Source organism: Miniopterus schreibersii, assembly GCF_964146895.1.
Source record: "Miniopterus schreibersii genome assembly, chromosome: 17".
NCBI classification, from domain to species: Eukaryota; Metazoa; Chordata; class Mammalia; order Chiroptera; family Miniopteridae; genus Miniopterus; species Miniopterus schreibersii.
Window position 1 is genome coordinate 20,445,421 of NC_138117.1, and position 16,029 is coordinate 20,461,449.

General features: G+C 39.0%; 1 pseudogene across 1 annotated transcript; it reads left to right on the forward strand.

Moving 5' to 3' along the window:
• Window positions 1-7,946: 7,946 nt before the first annotated feature.
• On the forward strand, window positions 7,947-10,907 carry LOC308546954 (abl interactor 2-like; annotated as a pseudogene). Its single transcript has 3 exons — window positions 7,947-8,022; window positions 9,648-10,009; window positions 10,065-10,907. The product of its transcript is annotated as an abl interactor 2-like (transcript).
• Window positions 10,908-16,029: the final 5,122 nt, after the last annotated feature.

The window sequence follows — 16,029 nt, forward strand, 5'->3', positions numbered from 1 at the left end:
ATTGCTAATAAATGTGTTTATTCTGAGAAAAGTAAACTGTCTGTGATTTCAGGGATGTTTACTCCCATTTGTTGCAAACACATTTGATGAATGTAATTGCCACCAGGACCATAAGTCATATCATAAAATGATTGTTTATAGCTGTCAAACTCATCCTCTTCAACTGAATTGTAGATTCTTCATTTTAAATATATTCTAGACTAAAAATTCTTGCAACACAGATGTGACCAAAAAGTCAATAGGTCTTGTTATTTTGCAGGTGAAAAAGATGGTGTGAGGAAAAATACATGTGCTTAAAAAAAAATGAAATATGGGATTGAGGGACACACTGCTAAATAAAAGGGTTAAATTCAGTTTTTGTTTAGGAGCTTGAACAGTCTTCAACCAGCAAGACTCAGAACTAGCAAGTGTTGGTTAAATGCTTTCCTAAAACAAATAAAAGGGGAAAACAAGAAAGCCACATTTTACTGCGCAGCTGGTTTTTTGTTTGCTTACTGTAACAAGGGAGTTATTTAAATTATTGTTTTGAATAGCAAATGCTCATTTGCGCACATCTCTAACCTTAATTTTCCGATTTCTCAGAGATGAGTAGAGCTAGTTAGGAACATCTGTGAACACAGGGAGCACTAACCTCACTTTCAACAACAAGGGCCAACTTTCCTCCTGTTACAATTCTATCTCAGAATCAAGGTCATACAGGACACCCAGCAGGTGTGACTCTTCCTCTGTGATCAACTCACTTTGTTTTTCTGTTTTTATGCTCTCCTGAACACTGTATAATTAACTTCCCTAATGATTCTAAAACTGCTACGTAAATATATTTAATGAGCTCCTACCCAGGTTGATCGAGAGGAAATATGATGACTAAAAGGTTTGCTCCTAGGAAATGCACCAATACTCACAGGTCATTGGTAAAAATATCAACCTACTGCATTGCAGATTCTAAGCCAGTTTTGACCATCTCCTCCCATGATGAAGTAGCAGCAAGCTGTGGCAGGCATTCCTGAGAAGTTCAGAGGCATTTCTCACACTGTGTAAAGACCATGACACAGTGCAACCATGGCCCTAACCCTTCATGCTCCTGCTGAAAGTGGAAACAGATGGGTAAGATCAAACCAAACCTATGGTTCAACCAGCAAGCATTTATTGAACACCTGCCAGAACTGGTCTACGTACTTTCTAGGAAATTGTTGTGAAACCCTCCAACAGTCTTCCACCTAATTCAAAGTGAAGGCCAAAATCCTTCCAGGGACTTAGAAGGGCCCCCAAGATCTTTCCTCCACTTCACTCTACTCCAGCTACAATGATGTCCTTTCCATTTGTCTGGCACGCCTTGCATGCTTCCTACTTAGAATCCTGGCACACAGGGTTCTTTCCATTTGAAAAGCTTTTCCTCCAGATATTGAATGACTGAGCCCTTCCTTCCTTCCTTTTGGTCTTAGCCCAAGTAGAACCTCAAAGAGGTTTTCTCTGGCCATATTTTTAAAGTTGCAGCACCTGTATGCATTTCCAAATCCTTTCCTGCACTTTATTTCCTTCCATAGCACTTCTAAGTCTTACATAGTGTATTTTTACCCATTGTGGTCTGTTTCTATCATTGGACTATAAGCTTTAGGCAGCTGAAGATTTCGGTTTGCTTTGTGCACTGCCAGCTTCCAAAAGAGTGTCTTGCAGATAACAGTCACTCAATAAATATGTTTGAGTAAATCAACTAATAAAGTTTTGTTGTATAACAACTCTATAAGGTATTATTTCTTCATACCAATGAATAAAAGAGTCTCAGAGGTTAATCTACCTAAAGTTCCAGATATAAATGGCAAAACCCCCACCCCTGGATTCCCAGTCTGGGACTCGTTCCTCTTGGCCACAGCTACCTGGGAAGTATAGTCCAAAGTCAAGGTAGGGTGGGGTGAAGACAAATGTTGGAAATGTGTACTGGAAGCAGCATCCATGTCCTAAGAAGGAGGTGGCACCTGGGGTTGGGGGGCGCACACATCATATGATAAAACGATAAAATGAATGAGACTCCTGCGCTCAGATTCAGATCCCATGCTTATTAGCAAGTGGCTAAAAAAATGTTTCAGGTTGCTTTCTTAAAAATTAAAAATATTTTTTTAATTATAAATATCCTCTTCAACCCATTAGTAACTATCTGTGTACAATCTAGGGCTGATCCCATGGAAAAGAAAGTGCTTTGCCTCTCATCTACTTTGTGTGGTATGAGCTCCACTGTGGTATGAAATGAATGCTTTTTGAGTGACATGCTGGTTGTTTTAACATTCTTATAATGGCTGGCACATAACTCCTCTTTGAGTTTTATACCAGTTGAATAGTTCCATGTGGAAGGATGGGGAAGAGAGAAATCTGAAATGAATAAAATATTAATCTCACACATATGGCAAGTTTTTAAATCTAATATTGTATTCTTGATTCTACAAAACAGATTCATGTAGATACAAATCAGGTTTTAATCACACTCGTATTGTGTATCTAATGCACTCCACTCAAACAAGTAGATCAAATGTTTTTTAGTAAAGCATCTTCTTTGGTTTAACAGAACCAACTTGCTTTTTCTAGTTACTAAATTTTTCTCCCTGGTTTATACTTTTCAGGCTTTATGAGTCAAGACTCTTTTGCTTGAAAATGGCAAGAAATCTAATCAAACTAGCTCAAGCAAAAGAGGGATTTATTAGTAGACAAGCAGTAATAAAAAGACGGAAGTGTAGCTGGGCCTTAGGGTACAACTGAAAAGAGAAACGTGTGCTTCCTGAGGTTCTCTGTCTCCCGTCTGTGCTTCTTTCTATCTGAATGTGTCATTCTCTCTGACCAGCTCCTTCCATATGTTGAAAATATAGCCACCAGCTGCTTCTATACCTGATATGCCACAGCTTTGCCAACAACTGGGGACTCTATCACTTCCCAGGTTTATGTTTGCAAAACATCCAGGGAAGCATTCTGATTGGGCTGGTTTGGAAGCCCAGACCTGGATCTCAGTCATCTGTGGCCAGGTTGGAGTCAGTAATAAAAGGACCACATCATTCAGACTCCATGACCAAGGAGTGTGAGGGAGCATTTCCTACAAGAAGGGGTGGTGCTCAGGAGATGGGGGAGAGGCAGGGAAGCTTGCTGGGTGACAAAGCAATTGCTGTGGCCCACTCAGGCCTGCCTTTCCAGGCGCCACCATGTACTAAGCGCTCTCTCTTGTTAAACTTTCCCTCCAAATTTCCTAGGGTCCACTAAATTACTTTTCCATGCAAGTACCAGAAAAGGGTTTGTTCGGAGCCTAAGATGTAGCCCATTGCCATCAATAAGTTGAGTTACTGTAAAGATTTTCAACAGCTGGTAATTAAATATGTCCATTTTCCTTGAGCCTTTTAAGTCCATTTTGCAAACCCGTGGCACAAGTTAACTAGAACTTAGCACACATGACTGAATCTAAATTTCTTACTGAAACTAGCTTTTTACATAATTATTTCACTGGCATGTTTATATACATATACTCGTTTATGTTCTGTGCTGCTCCACACACTAGAAACAGGCCTAGCAGGTTTCCCAGTGTCTCACAGTGCAAGATGCCAGCACCTCTGGGTCAGGCATTCGCTTGTCTGGTACACCTGCTGTAGGCTGTCAGTCACCAAGGTTGAGTTTAATAATCATCCCATCTCTGGAACATCATAAACCCATAAGGACTGGCCCTTGCCTTAGCATCATCTTCCTTTACGACTTACGTGAATAATATTTGATATAAAAACATTAAAAAAACGTGCAAAGTTGTATTTATTTTTCACCAGAAATAAGTCCCAAAGTAAACTACATTCACATATACTTACACACACACACACACACACATACACACACATATCTACCTCTCTCTATGCTTCACAATAACTATATTAAAGAATTTCAAATTAGCTTGGAAGAAAATCGCTATTTCTAAACAGAAGGTTTAAGAACTTTTCTCAGATTAAAAAAAAAAAGTCTCTGAACATTCTCAGCTTCTGATAAAGCGAGTGCTGATTCTATTCAATAACATGATTCACCTTATCCCAGTACATATGAGAAAAATCAGAGTCCGACAATAGCCACAGATTTATAGAAGATGGTGTAACGCACCAGCTGAAAAATTGCACTCGCTGTGCTACAAATGACTACTCTTCAGAATTCAGTAACTTTCCAAATAATAGCTGCAGAACAAAGCAAAGAAAATTCCATCTGTTAATCAATACCCAAAGAATTCATTCCATTTCCATCTCATCCAGAGAAATCCCTCCATGAAAAACACAGCCACAGTCATTGGCAAACCCATCCTTATGCATCAGTCTTCATTATTTGTCACTCATTAACCTCCGGATGTGACACATTTGCTAGGAATTGTACAAAAGAAAGTCTGACACAGTTCCCACACCATGGGCTCACAATCAAACAGAAATGGTGAGGAGATATTCTGTGAGAAGGAGAAAAAAAGTAAAAAAAAAATGGCACAGGGAGAAGAAAAATTCACAAAGGAAATCTAAGCCCTGGAAAAAAAAGGGGAATTGAAATTTAAATTCCTGTTTGGGGTTAAATTCACCATCAAATATTAGAAAACAGCTCAAATGCTTCAGAAAATATAATATTCTAGTGAACCAGAGGAAAGGGGGGACGACAAAAGGAACTATAAATCCCTGCATGTCACAGTTAATGGTTTATTCTTCTCATTATTCTTCACAGTCCCGAGCAAAAGAGCAGGAACACAAAACACATAGTAGGCCCACAATAATTATTAATAAAAGAATTAATGAAATCATTCTTTAAAGCACTGTGGCTTAAAGATTTTTGTGAGGCACACTCTGCCAGCTAGGTGGTCTGTACACAAAGGATTTTGTGTCAAGTATAATATCAAGTATCGTGCACCAAGGCTGTATAATATCATTTACAAGATGCCAGTGGCCCATGGTAAAACTCCTTGAAAAAAACATAGGGAACCAGATTCTTGACATTGGTCTTAGCAATGATTTCCTGAATAAAACACAAAAAGCACAGACAACAAAAGCCAAAATAAGCAAGTAAGACTACCTCAAACTAAAGAGCTTCTGCACAGCCAAGGAAACAATCAATAAATTGAAAAAGCAACCTATAGAATGGGGAAAAAATATGTTCAATCTATATATCAAATAAGTAGTTGATATTCAAAATATATTTTAAAAACTGATACATATCAATCATTTGTAAAAAATAAAATTTAAAAAAAAAGCAAAAATCCAGTTTTAAAATGAACAAAGGAACTGAATAAACATTTGTCAAAGGCGACATACAAATGGCCAACAGGTACATGAAAAGAAGCTCAGCATCAGTAATCATCAGGGAAATGCAAATAAAAGCCACAATGAGATATCACTTCGCACTTGTTAGGATGGCTATTATCATAAGGATAAAATATAATTGCTGGTGAGGATGTGGAGAAAAGGTAACCCTTATACATTTGATGGAAATGTAAATTGGCACAGCCGTTGTGGCAATTCCTCAGAAATTAAAAATTAAACTATCATAAAATCCAGCAATCCCACTTCTGGGTATATATCCAAAGGAACTGTAATCCATCTCTCTCTATATTCTCATGTTCAGTGCAGCATTACATTGCAGCAATATATATATACACATATATATGAAACAAGTTTATTATTGTATTATTATTTATTAATTATTGTATTATTTTTCAAATAAACAACTGTAAATTTACTTTTGCCCATCCTGTGTGTATATATACAATATAATATTATTCAGCCATAAATAAAGAAGAAAACCCTGCCAGTTGCAACAACATGGACAGACCTTGAGGACACTATGCTAAGTGCAATAAGCTCGACAGAGAAGGACAAATACTGCATGGTATTACTTATACATGAAACCTTTTTTTAAAAGCCTATTTCATAGAAATGGAGACTAGATCAGTGCTTGTCAAGGGCTGGGGTAGTGACAAATGGGTGATGTGGATTAAAAAATACAAATAATCAGTTATAAGAAGAAACAAGTTCTGAGGACCTAATACAGCATGATAACCATACAAAAACAAAAGTCAACCATGTGCAGTGATGGATGTGCTCATGATCTTGCTCTTGCTCTTGGTGATCATTCCGCCACGGGTACATATATCAAATCATCACATTGTACACTTTAAATATATACAATTATATTTGTCAATTATGCCTCAATAAAATATTAAAATTGAAGTAAACGTTCAGAGAAATCCAGCAATAAAGAGATTTAAATATCAGTAATCCTATTTTTCTCAATTCATATAACCACAGAATTTTTCTGGTTTGTTGTTATTGTTCTTTTTGATTTTTAAATTTAACACTTATTGACAGCCCAAGACTATTCCTCTATTCTAAGGCACGCAATTTGGGAAATCCTGCCCTAAAACGTCAGGGAAGAGAAGTATAAGACATTGTTGAAAACAAACTATTAGTTCCAAGAGTTCAGGGATTGTGTCTTTTTGACTTAATGGTTGTTTTTCCTCCAGAGCCCAAGAGAATAACCAGACACTGAGAGTGCTCAGTAAATATTTGATAAATGAGTGAATGGGGAGAAAAGGAAAAAAGACTGGGATCATCTGTTTAACCTCATGAATCCTGGTTCTGTAGCCAGGATAAGGGAGATAATAAGTCCAGTATTTGACAGGTTGAGGTGGAGGTAGATCTGGAAAAATCTAGATGGAAATGTCCAGTTGGATAGATGAGATTCAGTCAAACCCAAGATTTTGGATGGAGCTAAAGTTTTAGGAATTATAAATGTAGAATTGATGTCTAAAGCTTTAGGATAGATGAGATCACCAAGAAGAAAAGAAAAGAAAAATATATATACCAAATAGACATGCCTAAAGAAAACTTTTAGTTCAATGCTAAGGAGTGCTTAATGCATAGGAAGAGATCTGTCCATTGTCTTCCCACTTTTTGTCCCGCCCCTAGCTTCCATCTCCCCTTCTCTCATTGTACTGTTTCCCCTAGTTCAGAAAATGGCACATAACCCTCCTGTCCCATAGTGCAGAAACCTGAGAATCATTCTCACTTACAAGGTCTTCCTCATCAACACTTCCAGACCCCAGCCAGAAACCTGTTTGACACCGAATGAATGGCCCCACCAGATACAATAAGTAATAACAATGACAAGATTTTTCTGCCTTTGCATTAAACTCTACAGCATATTTTCAAAGATACTACCTATTTAATTCTCCCAACAATCCTCTAATTTACATCATCATCTCCCACGGAAGAAAACTGAAGATAAGTAACTTCACTCAGATCACACACCAATAAGAAGGTCTAGGAATGGAAACGAAAAGACAATTCATCGTCTCTTTCAGAATTAATCAACCGATATCTATTTAGTACTTCTGTCACAGAAACCAAAGAAATGAAAGAAGCATAACTGAATCAAGGAAATGTAAGTCCTAACAAACTCCAAATGCTGGACTCTTGAAAATAACAACAAGTCAACCTGAAGATAGACAAATAGAGATGATATGACAGACGACCACCTTGACAAAGTTTTAATAGTGTCTTGGAGAGGACAGGCAAAGTCAGCATATTTATGAGGTTTTGGAGTCTAGTTTAAGACAGATTTTCAATGTGGGAGCTTGGCGGGGATTATGTTAAGATCATGATACAATAGTTTAGGATTGGTGGACAAAGCAAGAGGAGTATGTTGATGCACAAGTGGAAGAGTCTTGGGGAGTAAACAGTCATTTGGGGCTATCTATTCAATAGTTGAACAATGTGATTTTCATTTGAATGGAGTTTTCCACAAAGTTCTAGGTGTGAACAATAAACTTATTTTTACCTTCCTGGACAAGAGTTTCCTAGGATATAAAATCATGTTGATGAAAATAGTAAAATAATAAAGTTCAGTTAGTAAAGAGCCAAATCGTGGAGTTATGTCAATATTAATGGCAAGCCGTAAAGGTATAGATGGCTTTGGCTCTCACTGCCAAAGCTGCATTGCGTAGTGTGGCAAAACAAATACTGTGGACTGATCCAGACTTAGGTTTGGCCACATATTAGTTTTCTGGGCTCAGCCAAGTTACCTCTTTGAATACTACCATACAATAAAATGTTATTTAAGATTTTTTTTAAAAAAATGCAATCCATCAGAGCTCAAGAAAGAAAGAAAATAATAAAAACCTGGAGTATTTTGAGACAAAGACAAAATACTGAAGTAGATCTAATTGTACACTTTAATGAAGAAAGTATGATAAATTATCTTTATCAATAAGCTACAAATCTCCTAGATATCCATGCTTTAATTTTTGTTCCATTTGAGTACCATTTTTGATGAAACGGGGTGAGAAATAATCCTTTATCATCAAAAGGGAAGAGGGAAAGGGTGAAGCAATCCATCACAATTTATTGATAAATCATTTTTACCTCCGTTATTAAGAATATTTTAAATCAAACATTGAAGTTAATTATAATCATAATAAGCACCACTTAAGTTCTGTTAGTGTACTGACCCTCTAACTGCTGAAATGTCAGCTAGTCCCAGGCATTAAAAAATATGTACTAACTCCATCTCCTTTAAAATGTTAATTGAGTTAAAACAAAATGTCCTTATTCATAAGTACAGATTTTCTTATTGCTTTAATTGTACAACATACATGGCAGATCAAATATAAATACCATGATCACCAACTAAAGCATGAGACACTTAGAAATATAAAGTGACCAACTTAATGAAAATCATGCAAAAAAATAAATGTGAAGACATTTCCTTCTAAAGTGACAAAAACAGCACAAAAACGATATAAGGTGGCTAGTTGTTTGATCATTGAAAAGGTACAACTTGTCACACAGACACACACAAAAAAAAACTGAACGAAAAAATCCTGTCATATTTGGAGAGAAAAGAAAAAGCAATAAATAAAGCAGTTTTGTACTGGGTGGCAGCCTGTCACCAGATCTGAATCAGAGAGCAATAAGGAATAGGAGTTTAGAAAATAAAGCTCTAGTACCATTGAGAAAACCAAAAGATTAGACACAGAGACTCAGTGAACTGACTTTGGCAAAACTCACATACTCTGTCACAGAAATAAAGTTATTAAAATTGAAACTGAAATTGGAATTGAAACAGTACAGATACCAAGAAGGAGAAAAACATTGCAGAACTAAGGAGCCAAACATTTCCCTAAAGGAAATAAAATTGAAAATCACTGCTTTAACGAAACGTGAAGAGATAATGTTTGGAAACATGCCAAAGAACCATTTTTATTTTTTAAAAAAATTAAGACTGCTTAGTAAAATAAAAATATCATTGTACTGGAAAGAGATACTCCCTGGGTATCGAAATCGTGTTTTTCACGGCAATCACGTGTTCATTAGGCTTAAGGAGGAATAGGTGAGCGTAGGAAATACCAATCTGGATAAAGCATTTTAAAAATTAAGTTTCAAGGGACCTGCGAGTGTTAACTCACTTCACACACTGGGCTGCTTAAAAGAAAATACAACCGGCCTCTCCCAGCCTTGGCTTCCCTGGCAGCTGCCCCTGAGGAGGAAGAGGTGTGAGGATGGCAGAGCTGCAGGCCCTGCTGGAGGCTGAGGGGCCCAGGGGCCCAGCTCCACAGTTACAGGAACCTGGAACGGGTGGCTGATTACTGTGGAAACAACTACATCCAGTCAGCAGAGAGGCAGCGAGCCCTGGAAGAAACCAAGGCCTGCAGCGGCCCGCGCTCAGCAAGTGTGGCCTATCTAATAAGTACCTGGGCCGACAACGTGCAGCGGGCGCTGGATGTCAGGCGTCCCAGCCACGAAGGGTGGACTCCTCAGTCAGTCACCCTTCACAAGCTGTTGTTCATAAAGAGAAAGATGCAAGAGAAACTGGTGTTCTGGCTACCGATAAAAACACTTCAAGGACACGTAAGGTTACTGCTCCAGCCAACCCTGAGCGAGCAGTTCGTCACATTAGAAAACCTACAGACTCTGCAATGCTGGATGATCCGGGGCAGGGAGTGAAGGGGAGTGCCCAGAAAGGAAGAGAGGTGGGCGGCCGCCTGTAACACTCCCAACTCAGAAACCCCCGGTGCCCCGTGCCAGGGAAAGAGACACTTCGGGGGCACTCCCCTGCCGCACACTGGAGCCAGCGCACCTCCAGGGGTACCGAATGATCAGGTAGGGGGCCCCACCCCTAAGACAGCCCCCTGGCAGCAGGGCCCTGCGCAGACAGCTTCTGGAAATCAGAGATCAAACCTCCAGCCGTGGGAGTAGTGGGGGAAGCTGCCCCGGGCCCAGCAGCCGTCCAGAGAACAGTGGAAGCGCAGTGCCGGGGTCCCCACGGCTGTCCTACCCCCCTCCTCCCGGTGTCTTTCACCCTGTTCGGTTCCACAGCATGAACAGACCTGCCTCTCACCACCCCCCCTGACAGCAGGGGGCCCCTTACCCCACAGACAGACACCCTCCTTCCAGAACTTCACAAACAAGCCTTCAGAATCAGATGGGGGACCTTTTCACAGCCAGAACCCAGGATCTCTTGCTACTCCTCCCCCCTCCATCCTGCGGGCAGCTTCTCAGTTACCTTTCGTGGGATTTGTGGCCAGAGTCCAAGAAAATATTTCAGATCCATCGCCAGCCCCGCCACTTGTGGACGAGCCAGCGCGTGACGAGTGGCACCTGCGGCCTCCCGCGGATCAGGACGAGGGCAGGCAGCTGGGCCTGGGCCTAGCAGTGCCTGTGCTGACCAGGGCCCGCTGTGCGCGCCGAGGTCTTATTTGGGGCAATGTATGATTATGAAAAAGAAAAGGACGATGAGCTGTCTTTCCAGGAGGGAGCCATTATTTATGTCATCAAGAAGAACACAATATTGGTACGAGGGAGCTATGAATGGAGTGACAGGGCTTTTTCTGGAAACTACGCTGAGTCTCTCAGCATTATTCTGAGTAAAGCCCAGCAGGGCTGAATCCCTCACAGGAAAAGTTAGGACTTCCCAGGTTATCACAAGACCCTCGGCCTCCCCTCCAGGGAGGTGAATGAAGGATACAAATGACTAAAACTACTTAGGTTTTGTTTGTTTTTTCTGGCTTATCCCCCAATATTAAAACAAAAAACGCCATCTGACTGTGAACAAATGAATCCTTCTGTCATCATTTGCACTACGCTGAGCTGTCTGGATTGAAATAAAGTGACCACTTCTGATGGGGGGAAAATTAAATAAATAAATGAAAGACAATACAATTATTTTTTCCCCCCATTGAATTGGTCTTGTCCAGGGCCAGCCCTATAATAGCAGAATTGCTGCCCATCCATATGATCTGATCCAAAGAAATAACAAAATCCACCTGGCAAAATACGGCCCTACTCATCTGCCATCACCTTACTCTCCCATTCTCTTTGGTCCACAAGTTTTTTCCTGAGGTTCACTGCATAAATTCACTGACTTTATGACTTTGGGGGTACATCTGTATATTCTTATGTATGTAATGTCAGCAAAATTGTTGAAGACAGGAACTGAGGAATGTTAAACGCAAGGCCAATTATCCCAGTATGTAGTAGCTCTCATCTACATAGTTAAAAATCTGAGTATTCTGTCTTGGGATAAAAGACAGAATATCGTTCTCTGTCCTTGCCATATAGCTAGTGTCCTATACTCTGGCAATCTCTCCTCTCCCAGGTGACCATGTCCCACTCTCTCCTCTTCCTCAAGTCCCCAACAGAGAACATGCTTCAGAGCATTTCTAGATTTTTTTAATGGGGGCGTTCAGGTTCTAATGAGATGAAAATATGATTCCAGGCAGATTTATGCAATTCTATTTGACTGCCACCATTCTGTCATCAATAATGGCAATGTTTTACAGTCCCCCTGGACAAGGGGATTTGCAAGAACCCTATTGCTGTTATTTAGGAGGTACAGTCTCCCCAGTGGTTTTTACAGATGCTCCACTCTACTTGGCCTACCTAGAAATGGTTTGAAGGTCCAGCTCATCACAGGCTGACTGCAGGGAACACAATTATAGACAGATAGAGATCTCAGACATCTCTGTAAACACACTTGAAAGCTCGGGTCACTTCTTAGGATATAATCATAAGATATTTACTTCAACATAAGAATCATCTGAGAATGGGTTGTAGCAAATCAAATCTGTAGCATCAACTTGTAGGGACTCCTAATATTAGATAAATCTCCAGATCTTTAATTAGAGCAAAGTAAGGATTACTTAAAATCTCCATTTCTCTGGCAAGCTATTTAAATTAAAGACAGGTGCAAGAATACAATATATACACACACATATATACATTTATACATACATACATATACATGAAATCATAACTGTGCCAAGAGAAACTATTTTCTTGGCAACTAAACATAAAGAATTCATTCTGAAAGTTATATCTGTAGAAAGTAAAGTTGTGTCTGATGTATATAGCATAAGTGAAATCTTGTGAACTGCTTTCTAAATTGTAACACAGAAAAATGAAGGGGACAGGCACAGGATTATTTCCTAGCAAGCTAAATGTACAAACATTAGGAATAAATGAGGATAGGAATGGAAATATAGTACATAAGTACATGCAATAAAGCCATACCAAAAAAAATAGCTTTAGGAAAATCAAATTACGTGGTTATAAAATAGAATTGGACTGTTGAGAAAAAGTTCTCTCCTAAATTGGCAGCAATAAATTCAAGAAGCAGAAGGAAGTCCAAGTGAAAGTATCTAAAGCCAGATATCTGGGAAATGTAGGTGATTTTCTTTTCAATTAAAAGTATTTAATATTTAATTACCAGTCCCAAATTTAGGCACTTTGAAATAAAAAAAGGACATACCATTTTAAAGTACAGGTTCCCAATCTTCAAGGACTTTATCCACAGAAAAGACTTAAAATCTCTGCATCCGGAGATAGAATTGGCTTTACTTATTTTCACCTTTACTCCTAATTTATTCTCAGTCTGTTCTTTTCTCCCATATTGAGAAATTTCTAGGGGGAAAAAACAACCCTGCTGACTATGTTAGTGGGTCAAGCATTCCAAATATCTCATCTTAATGCACCATTTGAGAAACTGCAGTGTAAGTCTCCAGGAGCTGCCTTGGTATCACCATCATCACCATGTGCACGTTATGACAACAGAGTCAAAGGTAATGAACTTCGCATTCCACAAAGCCTATCACATACCTCCTCTGTAGAAATGCCAGCAACTAACACGCACTAAGTGGTTTATTTACCCTGAGACGAAGCAAAATTCTCTTTTGTAATTGCAAGTTTTGTGATTTTACTTAGCCTTTGGGATTCTCTTCATTAGGTTGCAAGTCAGTGAAAAGTGTAAAGCTTAAAGGCAAGAACAGCAAAGCTGGCACTGTGAAACCATTGTCCAATTACTCGGATACTTGATGGAAGCAGAATATTAATATGGAGCCATCAGTGTGGTTGCTGTGAAAGCAACCAATCAGAAGGGGGAAAATAAACTAAGAGAAAACTTTCAATTGCTGTTCTTACTGACAGCCACTAGGGTGAAGGTCAATTAGGTAAATGGACCACTGTTTCTCTCTGCCTCTGGAAACAGCCTCCTGGGGCCGAAAAGAGACCCATGGAGCGGCTGATGATTCTTACAGCTCAAGACAAGTGCCATCTCAGCCTGGACCGTGAGACATCTCAGACTTTTTGGATGAGTTTCACTGAGCAGGGCACCAATAACAACAAATGAGAGCAACTTTAGCAAATGAGCGGGACCTGGGGACTGAAATACTGAGCCTTAGGCCTTCACTGAAGGGATGCTGGAACAACAGTCCATTCAGATGGGGAGCAATTCACCCAACCAAGATGCAAACAAATGAGAAAGCAACACACATTAAGATCATTTTTGTAACAGCCCGATAAGCACCCATGAGAGAATGTATACCTTTGTGAGAAGCAGCAAAGGAATTCTTTCCATAAGGGAATAAGAGATATTAAAAGAGATACTACCCACAGCATTAACAAGAGAAAGATAACATGTGACAAGATCAGACACAATAATGTATGAAAGCACTTATTGATGTCATCTGAAACCTAGTAGATCATTAGCATATGTTGTTAACGCTCTCCACACCAAGATAAAAGATACACAGAAATCCCCTCAATTCTTATCCATGGTGGATACTTTCCAAGATCCAAGGGGATGGGATGCCTGAAACCACAGGTAGTACCAAACCCTATATATACTGTTTCTTTCTGTACATACATACCTATGATAAAGTTTAACTTATAATTAGGCACAATAAGAGATTAACAATAACTAGTAATAAAATAGAAAAATTATAACAATATACTATAATAAAAGTTATGTGAATTCTCTGTCTCTCCAGTGATTTTCATATTTTTCAGTCCAAACCTATTCCTGAATTTGTGGAACCATCCCTTACGTGCAGGGAATGGCTTGGTGTTGCTCATTTCAGTAGGGTCCTTGTCGAAGTCTTCTATAGGCTCCATGCTTTCTGATGCAACACTACTGTCAACTGAAACATGTTTTCTGTTCATGTCTTCCACCCACAGATTTAATGCCTTTCCCACCTTAACTAAGTTCTTACCACACACTGTGGCCATAACTTTTTCAGTTTGAGGTTCAACAGCAAAACTAGCAGGGAGTTCCTTTTCCTTCTTCACAATTTCATGGATAGATTCTTTCTTATCATAGATCTTAACAACCTCAGCATATAATTTTTTTCTTTCCTTATTAAGTTGAGAACTTTCACATTTTCACTTAAAGAAAGCACTTTACAGCTTCTCTTTGGTATATCCGAGTTGCCAGCATCACTACTCTTGACCTTTGGGGCCGTTATTAAGTAAAATAAGGGTCACTTGAACACTAACACTGAGATACCACCACAGTCCGTCTTATCATCGAGAGGGCTCCTGCAAGACTAACATGGGGGAGTGTCCACGGCACAGCGTGGAGACACTGGACAAAGGGATGATTCGATGATTCACACCCCAGGGTGGGAGGAAGCAAGATAACTCGAGATTTCATTATGCTACTTGGAAGGGCACTCAACTTAAAACTTATAATTGTTTATTTCTGGAATTGTCTGTGTAGTATTTTGGACCATGACTGACCCCAGGTAACTGAAACCATGATAAGTGAAACCACAAATAAGGCGAGACTACTGTAATTAAAACGTGACATGAGCTAAAGGACAGTTTTTCAACCCTTACCCATTTGTTATTACTGTTCATCCATCTAAACCTTGCATTTTAAACAAAATCCTGGAAGAAATGTATGCTTCCCTCATAACTCTCACATTTCTATTTGCATCAGATTAAAAATCCATTGCCAAGTATGGTGAAGTTCTAAACAGCTACTGCTGAAGCCAACTGAGACTCTGGATTATTGTGGATGCCACCTTATGATGATCATTCATTTGCTCACTCATTCATTTATTCAATAGCATACATTTATTGCATACTCCTGGCTCGCTAATAAAAATTGAAAAGTAGGGACATGGAGATAATATATGTAAAAATTCTTTGAAAAGCATAAAGTGTCATAGAAATAACAAAGATGTTGATGATGCTGATGATGCAATCATAGTCTATTGGGAAAAAGGCAACATAGTCTCTTTAAATAAAGGAAAATCATATCTGTCTACTAAGTATAAAAGAGGGATCATTTATTCTCATTACTTATTTAGATTTTCAAATAGCTAGTGAAAAGATTCTCCAGAAAGTTCATTTTTCTGGTTCAAAGCAGTTAACATAGGATTACTGGGAATGCTTTGGGAGAGAAACAGGTAAAAAGAACATTTTCTGGTACATATGGCATTAATTAAAATCATCGTATGTAATAGTTTAATAGATCACTCAGAAGATTTCAGAGTGAACTTTTCCTGTTTGTAAACAACTCTCAACTTCTAAGCAACTAAATAACAAGCTAGCTGGTATCAATTCAATCTCTTGAGGCTGTGGCATGAAAATTGACAAATCAGCTTAATTATCAGGAATGAAAGGGAATGTGTAAGATGAAAATCATGGAACAATAGTTTTGAGAGGATGAGTTGGGGGGGGGGCACACAGAAAAGAAACTGTAGTGACATTA